The sequence below is a fragment of the Agelaius phoeniceus genome, chromosome 3 (assembly GCF_051311805.1).
Source record: "Agelaius phoeniceus isolate bAgePho1 chromosome 3, bAgePho1.hap1, whole genome shotgun sequence".
NCBI lineage: Eukaryota > Metazoa > Chordata > Aves > Passeriformes > Icteridae > Agelaius > Agelaius phoeniceus.
Window position 1 is genome coordinate 57,987,564 of NC_135267.1, and position 16,794 is coordinate 58,004,357.

Consider the following 16,794-nt stretch of genomic DNA (forward strand, 5'->3'; position numbering starts at 1 on the left):
ATCTTTGGGGAAGGCATGTGGAAGACCATGAAAAACAAATTCATTTTCCTTTTTTTAAATGAAATACAGAGGCTGTCTGTGCCTCTATATTTCCTGTGTACTAGGATTTTCTGTGGGTACAGGGAACAATATAAAAAGTGATATTTTTATTGGAAAGAAAAAAAAAAGAGGTTACTGCACTTAACTACTTTTCACAACAGTCAAAACAGAGTTTCATGAAATGGCAGTAGGAAAAAAAAAATCTCATTCAATGCAGTATAACTCAGCTTACATACCTACTATACTAAAGATTTGTGGACCCAACTTTTTTTCTGCTCTGACAGGCAGATGCTGAATTTGAGGTGCTTTTATCTGTTTGTTCACTTGCTTTCACAGTTCCTCTGGTGATTTTTATACTCCTGCTGGAAATATTGCTTATGAAGATCTGCAGTCCTGGGTACATTTCAGATTCTGGTTACATGAAGAGCACCTTGATAACCTGCCAGAGGTCATGTGGGCTCTGAGCAGATCAGATTGAACAGAGCAGCTCATCAGACAGAGCTGTCCCATTTCATCTGAGTCTGCACAGTAACTGTTAGTTACTGCTCAGTAACTAACAAAGAGTTTGAAAATGTAACAGTGATTCTGTTTATGGAAACTAGGGAAAAAACCTGTCTCATCCATGTAGATGGTCTAATTCAGGAGCCTCTTCAGTACACCTTCCCTTCCCTTCCCTTCCCTTCCCTTCCCTTCCCTTCCCTTCCCTTCCCTTCCCTTCCCTTCCCTTCCCTTCCCTTCAAGTTAATACAAACATAGAAAGATGTCTACAATGAAAATATCACTTAAAACAAATGAATGAAATCCTGTGTTGGGGAGACATTCTTACCTTCACCTTTTTTAGTGCCTTAGCCCTAGATCAGCAACTTCCAGGGAAAAGAAGATGAGTTATAATAAATCAGCTAAATAGCAGTATAGAGAGAAAATAGGTTGCATTTAAAAGCAACTTGGGAATGAGGATAATAAAGAAATTATGTCAAAAGAGCCTAATGAGTTTCATGAATACCAAGATAAGGGTATGTTAAAAATCTATTTCAATATGTAAAAGTTATTTTAATATGTAATACATTGTTACGCTCATCAACATGTATGCATATATTTACAAATACTCAGACATGCACATACATATACATATATATGAATAGTCTTGATGCTAATTTAATCTTAAATTTATCTCAGATTTTAATACTCCCAGGTGTTCAAGATGTTAAAGGATACCATGTGAAGCTGACACATATCCCAGGATAGGAAGGAAGTAACCTCAAGGCATCTTATGCTCACAGACTGTTTTTGATGCAGGAGGCAGTGCAACAATTCACTGGCAAGCTGGAAACATAATTAAATACAAGAAAATTCATTCAAACATTAGAAGGAACTTTCTTATTCTTGTCTGGAACTGGTTGCCTAGAGAGGTTGTGGAGGCTGCATTCCTGGAGATGTTCAAAACCCACCTGGACATCACCCCAAGCAAACTTTTCTCACTGACTCTGCTTGAACAGGGTTTTAGACTAGATGACCTCAAGAGGACACTTCCCACCTCAGTGTTTGTGTGATACAGTCATCTTGAGGACCACGTCCCATTAATTACTCACTTGATGACCCTTCCTTTCAAAAACTGTATCTGGCAGGTTATGACACCCAGGAGTTATATTTCCAAACTTGTTCCCACATTTTAGAAGTCACCCTATAAACTTGTGCAAATCTTTCCTCTTCAGGATTCTCCTGAAGACCCTTTCTTGCAATCTATATAGCCTATAAAAGGAATTTGTCAAGAGGTAGAGAGTTGCTGTGTCTACTTGTTTCTTCAACTGTACTTCCATGTCTGCTCCTCCCTTTATAATTTAGGCTGTAAAAGGCCTGTGACAGAAACTATGCCTGGGTTTTTAATGCACCTACCACCATTGTTTATTGTACATAAGTAGGACTGCTGGACACTCATTACAAAAAAAAATAAGTGGATAACCCCAGAATGATCACAGTATATTCCAGATAGGGTCAAAACTAAAATAAAGGCCTTAACTACTATTTTCAGTGTTAAGGGATTATTTTGCTTTTACAAACACACAGAAACTGTAAAGCATCTGGAATCCAAAGGATTTCTTTGTTTTCTTTGTTTAGTTTAAGTTTTACCAGTTCCATGGAATTCAGTCTGAACTTTATTGGTTATTATGGTGACTAACTGTAATAAATGAAGTGACAAAGATGCCTCAGACTTCATTTAGTGGGGAATAAGGAGCAGCTAGAAGCAGAGACCTCTACTTTTCACAGACAGGTCATTCAATCAGCCACTTGCATAGCTGTTAATACCCAGATGGATTTTGAATCCTTGGCCTCCTGTACTAATAGGTCTGCTTCACCCCTTATTTAGTGTTGGTGTGCTGAGTGCAATGAGGCAGGCAGTCTCAATGAAGATCTGAAGCTGTTCCCATCAAGTGGAGTGGCACTAGGTCCTAGACAGACATATTTCTTCCAACTTACCCCATGCGCTGTAGCCTGAGCCTACTGCCTGAGCAGAAGTTGTTTTCCACATGTTTCTACCTCTCACTGGCAGCAGAGATGATACTGTGTTGATTGTAACTAGAAATATACATCCTGCTGTCCTATTTCTTTGATTCAACAGGGGCAGGAGGGAAGACCTTAAGCAGGACTGCAGTTGTAGGTGGCCAATTACCCAGCAGGATGTCTGGGAAAGATCTTTTTGTTGTTTGTACTTCCTTACCAACTGTGCAGAAAGCAATTAATACTTTGCCCCTCTTCTTTCATTTTTGATACCTGTATAAATAGCAAAAGGAATGCTGCAATCAACAGAAGAAATCCAGACTGACCTTTGTGATGAGAGTGGTCAACTCAGTCCTGAGGGAACAAAACCAGCATGCTTGCCTTTGTCACATACTGATTCCATTGAAACAAAGTAGCAGCTGGAACATTTATCTCAAAAACAATACTGTAGCAGCTTTTAAAGACCAAAATTAGTAGCTTGATTAGAACAATAAAATATTCTCTTAAGATTTCAGGTGATGTGAAGAAAATTTTTCTTGCCTTTGGCTAAATTTTAGAGTGACATAATACCTATGGTGTTGTGTAATATGTTATGTTTCATGGGATCAGCTTAAATGTAAATACACATACATGTAAAATTCAATGTGTTTGTGACAGTCTGACCCATATGTCACCAGAATTAACTTCCCTGCCTATGTTTGTCTCTTTTCAATATTCCATACCTAAAACTACACTACACTGTGGAACATTACACTGCTTAAGGAACACATTGACTCAATCCTGCTGCATGGACAGAGAAATAAAAGCCGAACCAACCACTTTCCTGCTGCATTACACCCATATTCCTCAGAAACACCTCCCTGACCAAAAGATAGAAATGTTCATTTCTTCCTGTCAACCCAATGTTTTGTGGGAGTGGAGAGTTGCAACCTGGACAGATCAAAGATGGAGAAGTATGACATAGGTAGAGTAAGTTCTAAGATTTGCATAGAGAGCACAAGTCACATGAGTTTGAGGTATAATGTATGGCTTGCAAAATATGTAATTAATACTTAGAGATGTCCTTTGAAAAACAAAACAGCTCAAGCTTCCTGTCAGCTTAGGTGACATAACCCAAGGTAGAGTTACAAGCAATAAAAACTCACCTGAATATACCTTGTGGCAGTGCCTTCCTCTAAGAAACAGAATTGTGTGGCACTGGCTTTAGCTGCATTTCATGAATGGCCCAGATTTTGTCCTGGTAAGCCTTTGACTCTACTGGTTTACTATCCTGTTAAACTGGTATCTGGCATTTCAGCTGGGAAAAAGCAGCACCATCTTTGCTTTTGAGGAATTTAGTGTCCCCCTTGAGATGAGAAAGATAGGTGACTGTGTCACACTCCTACTCTGTTCCAGAGTGCAGTCCAGCTAGTGGTCTCAAATCACACACTGCTTTAAAACAATGCTTAAAGTCCATGTATATTTAGCCATGGATCAGACTATTTTATTTTATTCTATGTGTAAAGGAGTTGGGAAGACACCTCTCCCATCTGGCCTGGGAGAGCTCCCAAGAAACCTTTGAATGTATTTTTCTCTAAGGCCCCAAATAATTGTCCAACTTTCTAACACACACACCTTGGGGATAAGCAATTATTCATGATGCAACAAGAAAAATACAAAAAGTATGTAACTATAAATTCTTAAATCAGCTGTTTCATTTTCTAATCTTTAATCTGTCATAAATATTTCTTCTTGCTCTTTAAAAAGCATTGGCTTATTGACATTTGGGGAAAGATGATTTATTGCAGTATTAGAACAGAATTAACTCACTTTGAAATGTGAGCTAAGTTTTGCAAAAGAGAATGAGTGCTTCAATGCAAGATCCAAATGCCAGAGTTTCAGCACTGGTTGCACAACTCTGAAGGACAAAAGTTAATGCGACAAACAGAACAACATCATTGTTGAGATTTATTCACTGAAGACTTACTTTCCTTGTCACTAAGACCATTATTTTTATTTACATCTAAAGAGGAAAAAAGTTATGCTGGGCACCTGTCTTTTTTTCACAGGTCTAGGGAAAACTGGAGATTATCAGTGATGTGAATAGCTATATAATATCTCCTGATTTCTAAAAAACTTGGCTACCATTCAACATTAGCTCACAGCGGACCTAATATCTTCCTGCACTTTTCCTTATGTTGATCCATAAACTTTGTGCAACTTTTTATGGGGCCAAGAGGAAAGAGAGAAAAAGAGGATGTTTAGAATGCATTGAAATTATGCTTTGACTTGATTCAATACATATCAGTGTCAACCAGCAAGCCTGTGATAAGTTACCTAGCAGTGATAAACAAGTACCATAGGAGAAAAAGTATGTATAGAACAAAAATACTTGAATGTCATTTTCTGCTCTACACATCAGGATTCCTTTTTAAAATGCCACTTTTTAATCATGCCTACACTAACTATTATTTATGTTGCAACTAACCAGAGAACTGGGCAGCAAGATCTTGCATTTCCTAGGCCTGGTCCTGTCCTGCTGGATCTTTCCCATACCACAGTCTGTCTGAGACTGAGGTTTTGTTCCTGTTCAGCTCTCTCAGCTGCAGGCAGCCCCAGAGGTCACGACACCCTCTCCAGAGCTACTGGAGCAATATCTTCTCCTATCTCCCTGCTGACCATCATCCCTGGCAGACAGCTTGATGTCAGCAGCCCTGGGTCTGCTGACATCTCTCCCACCTGAAGATGAACTTTCCCAAACCCATTTCCCATCTGTTTAAGCCAGAGCTGAAGAGTGTCACTGGGTTCCTAGCCTGCCCTCTGTACCCAGGTCGTTGTTGTGGCCCATATTAACAATAAAATGTTTAGTGGGCATTGCAGCTGCCCCTTCAGCATTCACTGCCCTGCTCCAGTGCTGCCTGCACTGTTTCCTCTCTCCCCTGCCTCCCAGCACTGGATGCTTCCCCTGGTTCATTAATAACGGGCATTCCTAACTATGAATTATGGCACCCAGAACAGAAACGTACATTTAAAGAACCTGTGATTTCTGCTGTAAAAAATGCTTTTTCTTGAGGAAAAGGTGAAATTGAGGTTCTGGCACCTTTATAATTATGTAAAATACATACAAATATTACCTTTAGGTCTCTAAAATCATACATTGAGGTCAGTAGGAAACACATCACACTGTGATCAAGGGTGATACAATTCCCTTAAAGTCAGTTCTCAGAACTAATGTTCCTACTCTCAAAGCCCAGTGGGCTGCACATAAGAATGAATTCTCTCACACCATTTACCAGTATGCATGCAGACAATCCAGGTTTCTCTGCTGTCCTTCGGCAGCCCATTAAAACTCAGGAAAAGATTCCTATTTACTTTTTCTGAAGAAATACCTGTTCTGCTGTGACTGCCAGAGCTCCTCAGCCTCTGAAGGCTAGGAGGAGAGAAAGCAATGTGGGATGTATATGACCTTTCATTGAAAAAAAATAATAAATAGCATCAAGTGGGAAAATTCTTTGCTTCCTCTGTGTTTTGGCAATATGCAAGAATTGGGCAAGTTGATCTGCAGCAGTATTTCCAGCTAGGACTTCATTCACTTTGAAGCCAACAGATAAGCTTACATATTAACTCTCCTGATTTACGTTAACACTTAGCCATGGTGACAAGTACTCTTTGCACTCAGTGCACACTGACTTTGTCTTTCTGCTTGCAAGGAATTCAAGTAGACATTAGTGACGTTAATGAGAAAGAATAAGAGTGTGTATGTAAGCAAATCTTGAGATATTGGCAGGTACCAAGTTTGCAAAGGCAGCAAGCAGAAAATACTGATTAACGCAACATGGTTTGCATGTTCTTTTTATCAAAAGATTTGTTCTTGTTTTGCGTTTATTCTTTAAAATATTGATATGGTTGTTTGGTTTGGGTGGTTTTGATTTTTTTTTTCACAGAAGGAATTATAGTTTTTATTAACTTTGTTACAAATATTGGAATTTTTTAAACTTGTTTTGTTCCAGCACAGAGGTTATAAAATTCAAGTCCAGAAGCCACTGTTAAATAGTAGAAGTCTCATAATTTGGATATAACTGCGAATTTGGAGAGCTACAGAAAATATTTTCTCTGAAGCAGAAAAGATACAGTTGTCATTTCTTCTCAGAAGCACAGAAAATTAGTTTATCTGTCTTTGCATTGCACAGGATTTTGTTATTGAAAACAGAAACACCTACTTGTTTAGCCTCGTCAATCAATGCACCAGCTGCAATTCCTTTGCCTGTTTGCTACTCCAAAACACCAGCATGTGCACAAGTTCTTTGCCAACCACAGCTGTGCACGACATGTCTCCTAAGTGAAAGCAGAATCAACTATTTCATATCTACAGCATGAGTTTCTACCAGGACAATTAGTGCCAAGTAGCCACAGTGCTATCAGCCCACACCCAAACTGAGACCTACTTTGGCTGTAGCAGCGGCCAACACCAAAAACAGAGCATAAATATCATGTTCTGTTCTTCAAGAGGTCAGGACTGGGCTGTGGCAAAATAGCAAGTTCAAGGGACAGAGTAGCTCTGAGTTGTCAGGCAACACAGGGTACAGAGGGAGGAAAGCCACAGGAGGGAGGAAAAAAACCAGCAGAAGACTCCAAGACTGATGGTCCTGAAGGGCATGTGGAGAAAAAGGCAGAAACTTTGAGCCTTGCATATAAAAAAGAAAGTGGAAACCCCTGTTGTTGCACTGTCACACTAACCTCACTGTACTTAACCATATAACTCTGTCTTCAGATGAAAGGTCAAAGTTTACGTGAAGAGAGGACACTTATCAAACTGTCTTGTCATGGCTCACTTAGGAGGCAGCCACTGATCCATTTTCCTGAACCAGGGGATCAAATCCATGATTTCTAAAGTGTTTCTGATTAACTTTTTCTGCAGAGCCAGCCTTGGCTGTGTAGCAAGTAGTTTGTAGTTTACTCTAACGAGCACACTGCTGCTAGAGCTAACATTGACATAGCTGCAGGTGGATGCTGGTGACGTTAATAGAGATGGATAGGAGAGGAGATGGAAGCCAAACCTAAGATAGCAGCAGAGATTAGACAGGCATACAAAGGTAGCAAACAGAAAATATTGATTGCTGCTTAGTATAGGACTGTACTCCCAAGCAAGAGCACTCAGCTGACTCAGGAGGCTGTATTTTTCCTCTCACAATTTCAGTAAGTCATTTCAGCAATTTTACCCTGTTACCTTCTTCCTCTTTGGCAAGTAAGAATAATTGCCTTCTTCATAATACACTTTTCCAAAGCCAGATAAGTATTCATGGCCCTTCAATCTTTTGTTGGTTTAGTTTCTCCAAGTTTTGTCTCATTGTGGTTTTCTATATCAGTGAAGTCCTCTGAGCTCTGTGACAGTTGTTCAGTTTAAAAGAGAAATGACTGTGCTACTGCCAGCAATCTTATCCAGGCCTTCTTCATACAGTACAGGATGGGTCAACTGGACAACATGCAGCTCTTGCAGGGATAACATATACCCTGATGTATGTGTGCTAACAACACATTGGTAACTCCAAAAAGCACATGCCCTAAATTCCCTGACAGCTGCTCTCCCCCAACAACAGTGCCCACATTTCCCAAGCATAAGGAGCACTGTCCATTTGGAGTTGATGAGGGAGAAGGGACAATGACTTTACAGGACTTCTGACCAACCAACAAAGCGCAGCTGGCAAGGGGATATGATTCAGGGAGGAAGTGGTACAACAAGAAGGCAGGTGGGAATCTGGTGACCAGTTAGTAACAAATACTGACTGTCCAAGAAACTAGCAACATAGCAAAAAGGATGCTTTATGCTCAACCTCCTTTGCCTCAGCAATGTTGGCATCAAAACAGAACTTCAGAACATCAGAGCAGAAAAAAGTAGAAAAGTTGTTTCTAATTTATCAGATTGGAAGCACAGCAACTTCTGCAGCTGATCTGAGAGTTTACTGCTTAGAACCCGCTTTTGGGGTCTGCTCTTCCAAATACCAGAATAAATGCAGAGGCCTTATTGTATTCTTCATATATAGTACATATATGGCATACAACATATGGCAAAGAAGGTTGCTGTTTACTTTTACCCTGGTAAAGGTTACCTTTACTCCTTTACCCTGGAGTTATTTACTGCATGTATTTTTTAGCACTTTTTTCAAGGACCTTTGTGACAGTGTTCACAGGGCTCTTATGTTTAAGAAAGAGATTAGGATCTGACTCCATATTTCAGAAGGCTTGATTTATTATTTTATTATATATATTACATTAAAACTATACTAAAAGAATAGAAGAAAAGGTTTCATCTCAGAAGGCTAGCTAAGCTAAGAATAGAATGGAATGAATAACCAAGATTTGTGGCTCGGGCTGAGAGTCTAAGCCAGCTGTGCCATGATTGGCCATTAATTACGAACGAGCATGTGAGACCAATCACAGATGCACCTGTTGCATTCCACAGCAGCAGATAATCATTGTTTTCATTTGTTCCTGAGGCCTCTCAGCTTCTCAGGAGGAAAAAATCCTAAGGAAAGGATTTTAATGAAAAGATGTCTGCGACAGACCCTTATCCTAGAAGAATATACACTCAAATCTCTAATGTACAAGGATTTCATTTACATTACAAAGACAACATCTTTTCACTAAGAGACTATCACAGACAAGCTGAGAAGATCTGCTGTTAGCAGTCCAGGTCATGCTGCCCTCAGACAGCTGCAAAGGCAGGAGCAGAAACAGGCTTGGACTTGTGGAGAAAAGCCACAGAGCTGCAGCCCAGCAGTCAGTACAAATCACTGAGTGTGTGGGCTCTGTATGTGTCTGTGTGCTCCTGACAGAACCACAGGGACTCTCAGGCTGTGACTACACTCGGCCCTGCTGAAATACAGCCTAATCCTTTCTTGGCAAAAATAGGTTGGAATAACAAAGGTGTGCAAGAGCCAATATTTATATTTAAACAACAAAACTGTCTAAGTCAATGCTGCAGACAACATTATAAAGGCTTCAGGAAAGCTAAAATTAAGGCAGGGCTCCACCAGGGCCAGAGAACAGCACCAATTTCCCACAGCCACAACAGTTTAGATCAGTCTTAAATTAACTTCAAATTTCTTGGTCTCTACTTAAACCTCTCATTTATTAAAATACCAGATAAGGCCTGTTAAGGTTAATTTCCTCATATTTTTTGGAAGAAAATTTTAAAAAATCTTTCATGTAGGTTTGCACCCAGAAAAGAATTGCATTTTTCCATTGTCTGAGCTGAAAAGTGAAAGGAGATTAGGTATGGCAAAGCAAAAAGAGGCTGGAATTCTCAATAAGGGGATGCAGAAAAATAATAATGAGCAAACAGTATTGGGGACCAGCCTGTTTGATAATTTAATCAATTATTTGGGCAAGGGGATTGAGGACTCCCTCAGCAAGTTAGAAGACAACAGTAAGTTCTTCAGGAGTGTTGATCTGTTGGAGGGCAGGAAGGCTGCTCAGAGGCACCTGGAACAGGCTGGATCCACGGGCCAAGGCCTAGTGCCAGGTCCTGCACTTGGATCACAACAAGCCAGTGCAGCACTACAGGCTGTGGGAAGAGTGGCTGGAAAGCTGCCCCTTGGAAAAGGACCTGGGAGTGCTGATCAACAGCAGCTGACCATGAGCCAGCGTGTGCCCGGATCAGCAATAGCTCTGCCAGCAGCACCAGGGCAGGGACTGTCCCCCTGTACTCCACACCTCAAATCCTGCATCCAGCTGGGCCCCTCACAACAAGAAAGACATTGGAATGCTGGAGTGAGTCCAGAGAAGAGCAATGGAGCTGGTGAAGGGTCAAGAGAATACATCCCTCAGGAGTTGAGGGAGCAGGGGACTATTTAGCCTGGAAAAAAAGGAGGCTCCGAGGGATCTGAATAATCTCTACAATAATAATCTTTGCCTGAAAGGAGGTAGTAGCCAGGTTGGGTGGGCCTCTTCTGCCAGGCAACCAGTGACAAGATGAGGACATTGCTTTAAGCTCTTCCAGGGGAGTTTTAGACTGGACATCAGGAAGAACTTTTTCACTGAAAGGGTGGTTAAGCTTGGAACAAGCTGTCCAGAGAGGCGGTGGAGTCACCACCCCTGGCAGTGTTCAAGAAATGGGTGGACATGGCACTTATTGCTATGCTTTAGTTGCATGTTGGTGTTTGGTCAAAGGCTGGAGCCCATGACCTTGAAGGTCTTTTCCAACCTTAACAATTCTATGATTCTATGAAAACAAATAAAAAACAAAAGTGAATGGTTGGAAGAAGGAAGAAACCTAGAGAAAGAATGTACTGTGCTGCAACTGAGGGCAAAGAGTACCTTGCTTTCCTGCACTGGAAAGCCAAGTCAACATGAACTCCAGTGTCATGAAGTCAGCATCTATGTCCTCACATCAAAATATGGAAAACATGAGGTTAAGAGCAAGCAGCAGGCATGCATGACTGCATAGAGAAGAAGGATCTGGACTGAAGAGCAATTCACAAGATAAACAAAAAGCCCTCTTGAACTGTTTTCTCTCTGCCTTTGATATCAAGGACCCTTTTCCTGCAGTCAGCTGCAGCAATTGGGTACCTGTGGCCAGCCATGTGCTAAACTTTCCAGCATGGGGGGACTAAAGTATATTAACAAAATGTGTGAATGAAAGTAAATTTCAAAGTCAATTATTTTTGTTCTTACAATTCCCCTCCTCTGTCCATGTTACCAGTAGCAGTCAGGCCAAACCCTTTTTTTATTTCTTGCCATTTTTAACTGTGTAGTAGAAATATCTCAGAGACTTGAGCAATACTATCTCACAGATTGTTCAGACCTCAGTATTGTGTCTTAAGGAGAGGGAAAAAAGGTTTTTTACTCCTTTTTAATACCTGACACTGAGCACACACTCCCATATTAAAAGTTAATCATACAGCTACAAAATCTTCGCAGTTTTGTCAGGACTTTATTCTTCCCCCTCCCCCCCACCAGCAGAAACAAAAATTTAAGCCTGCAATATACTGAGCAGGAGATGGAAAACACCTTTATATCTACAGAGGTACAGAGAACCTGGACCAGGAGATCCTCTGAACATGAGAGGAGGAAAACTAACCTAGGGAGATGCTTTGAAAAAGACAATGTAAAGCTGATAGGCCCTGGTTTCCAATACCAAAAGAAACAAACAGTGAAACTTCACTACAAAAACAAATAATTGGATTTCCATTGTACCTCTGAATGCTACATTAAGCATCAGTTCTTTTCAGTTGAGAGACAGCTTTTTTTTTTTTTTTTTTTTTTGATTTCTCAAAGGATTTGGATGCTCTATTGTGGCCAGACTGTGATCTGGCTTCACTTCCCACAAATCAGTATCAAATGCAGAGAAGCAACCTGCTACACAGGCATTTTGCAGACAAAAATAGTGCAGAGTCTAATCAGGAATCTCGTGGCAGGAAACAGGCCTTCCTACAACAGGAAGCCTAGGAAAGACTACTGGAGACAGCCGTCCAAAAGCAGCTGCCTTGCCAAAAAAGACAAAATGGCTGTACACTGGCAACTCTTGCAGCAGGAAATCACTGAATTAAGTACTCAATCTACTAAGCAATTTAGTGTGTCATCTGCTTCCTGGCAACAGAAATTTGGAATCACTTTTACATTGCATTTCAGCTGTATCTCATAATTGGGTTGAGTACAGTGTCCTCTCCAGTAAGCAAAGAGGTCAAGGTCAGAGGCTTTTCTGACTCCTACCCAAAATAAATATTTTTAACCCTTTTCCTTTCTCCATTTTCATCATTTTATCATTTCTAATTTAGGGGCCTGACATTCCTGTTTCTAGTCTGATTTGGGGCCAGGGCATACTGAGTCACTGATATCAGTCTGCCAAAGTTAACTGTGGTCTACATGGGACAGTACAACACTCTGATAGGAGATAAATATCAAGGCACAGTGAAACAGGGAAAAGAAGACCAGTGGATTCCCCCTGTGATTTTTTGGATGGAGTGTCAGGAAATTTTTCAGGAAGTTTCTTCTCAACATATGTAAAAAGATAGAGTGAGGGAGAGTGAGACAGAGAGGCAGACAGAGAGGGAGTGAGGTGAAAGAGGAAAGGAAAGGAAAGGAAAGGAAAGGAAAGGAAAGGAAAGGAAAGGAAAGGAAAGGAAAGGAAAGGAAAGGAAAGGAAAGGAAAGGAAAGGAAAGGAAAGGAAAGGAAAGGAAAGGAAAGGAAAGGAAAGGAAAGGAAAGGAAAGGAAAGGAAAGGAAAGGAAAGGAAAGGAAAGGAAAGGAAAGGAAAGGAAAGGAAAGGAAAGGAAAGGAAAGGAAAGGAAAGGAAAGGAAAGGAAAGGAAAGGAAAGGAAAGGAAAGGAAAGGAAAGGAAAGGAAAGGAAAGGAAAGGAAAGGAAAGGAAAGGAAAGGAAAGGAAAGGAAAGGAAAGGAAAGGAAAGGAAAGGAAAGGAGGAAAGGAAGGAAGGAAGAAAGGAAGAAAGGAAGAAAGAAAATATTTTTTAGCCTTGCTACCCATGTATTAATGCAGATGGTTATTTATTCAATCCTTACCTAATATATGCTTGCACATCTCACTGACGACACAAAATGCAGTTTCTGTTCCTTCATTGTTTCCTTAACACAGAATGGCTGAGGTTGGAAAGGACTTCTGGAGGTAATCTGGTCCAAACCCTCTGCTCAAGCAGGGTCTTCTAGAGTCAGTTACACCATGTCCAAATGGCTTTTTAATGTCTTCAAGGACAGAGTCTTTACAATCTCTCTGGCCAATATGTGCCAGTGCTCAGTCATCTTCAGAACAGAAAATTGTTTCCTCATGTTCAGATGGCATCTCCATTATTTGAGTTTCTGCCCATTGCTTCTTGTTCTGTCACCACTGAAAAGAGCCTGGCTCCATCCTCTTTACATCCTCCTTCAGGTATGAATATATATTGAGCTATATTATATTAAGGACCCATTGAACTTGCTCTTCTCTAGATTGAACAGTTCCAACTCTCCTAGCCTTTCCTCATAGGAGAGATGCTTTCATTCCTCAGTTACCTTTGTAACCCTTCACTGGACTCTCTCAGGTGTGTCAATGTCTTTTCTGTACAGGGGACCCCAGAAATGGATCCAGCACTCCAAGCAGGGACCCACCATGGTGAGGAGAGTGGCAGGATCACCTCCCTTGCTGTGCTGGCAACATTCCTCCTAACACAGCTCAGGATACCACTGGCTTTCTTTGCAGCAAGACATGTCTAACACAATCCTTCTGGTTTTGTCTTTGGCTTTTGAAAACGGACAATAGACTGTGGATAAAAACTGCACATGAGAGAAAGCCAGACAACAGATAATCACAATGACAGAGTACAATTTTCTGCTGTTGCATAGCAAAACGTGCCTGCCATATTTAAAAAGAAATCATGTCATTGTGGCCAAAGGAGAGAGAATGTTACAGCCAATTAGCTGTGAATTTTTTTAGCACAGTTATGTAAAGTGAGTTTGCATAAAGTGACTGCTGTCAGTTAGATTTGCTGCAGTCAGTGATGTCCATCTACTACTCTGGTCACTACAGAAAATCTCCCACTTCAGGAGATTTGGAAGTTGTCAAGTACCACGTTCTAGAGACTTTTAGATGTCTTTCATATTTGTTGAGTCAGGAGGCACAAAGTCTATGGCAAAATGAGACTAACAGCAATAATAATCACCTCAATTCAGCTTCAACTGTTCTGAGAAAAAACCCATCTGGTTTCTTATTCTATCCCAATAATTTCAACATACATTATAAGAGCAGGTTTTTATGTCTGAGGAGACTGTATAACAACATTATATTTACAGCAAGCAATGGAAAATAGTTTTTTGAGGAAAGCTTAGTCTTTCAAAAGGACATGTGCCAAGTTTATAATATACATGAGCCAGGAGGATCATGAACACTTCACACTTTGCTAGAAAGAAATGACAAGCAAATTTTGAACTATAACTTTGTTACTGCAGAGACTAAAGTTTTAACCAAAACTTAAAGAACAGTGTTACAGTTTCTAAATTATGTGTTTGCTTCTTTCATTTTGTTTTCTTGGTTCTTTTCTGTCACATTCTTTGGTTTATAATTTGTCATGTTTTTTAAAAGCTTCCTGTGACAGAAACACCTCCTATGGCTGTGAGCATTAAACACTTGGCCAAGGTTCAGTGTCAGAATAAGAAACTGCACTTAAGTTAATGCTTTTGCAGTTAAGACTTTTTTGACAATTAAACATTACCGGACAATTCTGCAGAAAGAGCTGATGTGTGACAGGACTTGATGAATTTCTATGTGTGCAGGTTGCTGCTCTATTTTACTCCACACAGCTGGGCTCTACTAGGTAAAATATGGGAGAGGATCAGGATGAAATCTGAGGGATTTAAGGATCAAGTAAACACTTCTGAAGTCTAGGCCTTATGTCAGAATAAAATTTACTCATTTGTTGCTGTTTCCATTGTTTCTGTTCTCTCATATTCTTCTGCTTTGCCTCAGAAATAGGAGGATGTGCAGTTCAGTGAGATGCTTTTCCTGTGTTAATGTGAAGGGATAAAGCATGTGACATTTCTTTCACCCTGCACTGAAAATACAAAAGAGTCTGTCTGTTGTCTTGTCTCCTCCAGACCCCATCCCTGGACTTGGAGACATTTGAGTCCCCAGTGCTTCTTCCAGCTACTCACTACACATCTAGAAAATTCTCCAAATATATATAAATCAAAGCAAAACCAAGGCTACCTGTGCCTAAACAATACTCTGGCTCCCTAAGTTGTAGTAATAGGGCAAAAACCAAACAGGCAAGAGTTTTCAAAGTGAACTCACAAGGATCTTTTCCTTGTCCTAAACTCCCTGCCAGTAGCTGAAATCCCTGATCCATCTGTACAGCACTTAAATTTAGGAGTTTTGCTCAGCCTCAATATACCTAAGACAGCATATGTTCAGTGAACTCTCTAAACAGACACAGAAGGGCAGCTCTGCCTGAAGAAATTCCACTTTGGATAGACCAGCTGAATAATTATTAGACCAGAAAGAGAGAAAAAACAAACGCAGGGAGCCTTGGCCAGCTCTGCACCAGGAATCTCACCTGAGATTCCCTGATCTGGTGCTGAACACATCCTCTTGAACATCTTCTCTCGACAGTTGGTTGTAAAAACTTGCCATGCTGCAAGTACCATGAAATTTCACAATGCAGCCTGGTGCTTATTTCCTGCAAGATGCCCTGTTGATACTTGCTCAGCTTTGGCCTCTCCTGGCATGAGGGAGATTTTCAATGGAGCAAAGGAGTGAAGGAAAAGGAGGGAAACTAAGAGAAGAAGGGAAAACAAAGAAAAAGGGAAACTTGGACTGAGAAGGGAAAGAGAAAGGCCTTTGGAAGAGGGTAATGTTGATAAGGTGTGTAAAGTCTGGTGTTCCACTGTGTTGCTCTATTTCTGCCAAGACAGGAGTAGGAGATGAGAAGACATAAAAATACGGCAAGTGTTCCTGGAAGGACTGACTTCCATCTGGCACCACACATCTCTAATGCTTCATCAGTGTTAATGACTGTGCAGAGCTTGCAGGGCATGCAAAGCACAGTTGCCCAAGGTCCTACTCCATTCAAATCATTATCAGTTCCCTTTCTGGCCCTTTCCTTCCTGCTAGACACAGAATTATACCAAAACCCCAGTATCTAATGTCCCTGAACCACAAAAAAGTTTTGATGATCAGCCTCTTGATCTGTGAATTATACACACACGGACAGAGTTCAGATATTGACCCAAATCAGGATTTCGCAAGTTGGAAACACTTGAAATTCAAAAGAAAGTTGCAAATTGCAAAACCAGCTCAAGTCTCCCGGAATATTGCGGGACATCCATTAGCACAATCTCACATGGAAACTAGGTGGGTGGGTAAAGTGATTGAGTTCAAATGCAAGGGTGGATGATGAGAGGTGAATAGGGAGCTGAGGGTGGAATGTTAGCAGCACCACCCTTGATTTCCTTTTAACCTACTATAGCCAGGCCAGGCACGTATCCACCAAGCAGTGCAGCATGTAACCACCAACTCCTCCATCTGAGAAAAACAGAAGAGAAAATTTAAATTCATTTTCAGAGCTTTCTATTTGTGCTTTCTCTTTTCTCTTATTTTGAACTTTTCTTATTGTTTAAGGCAATAAATGAAATGACAAAGAGGGAATTTAAATAAGTTCTAAGTATGATGCAAATGCCACAGCTTAAATGTGCATCGCAATGACATTGTTCCTTTCAGTAGCAGAGCAACAGAAATTATTTTAATGGCAGTGGTCAGCCTAGTGCTCCAAACATGGGCCTATTCTGGGCAACTTA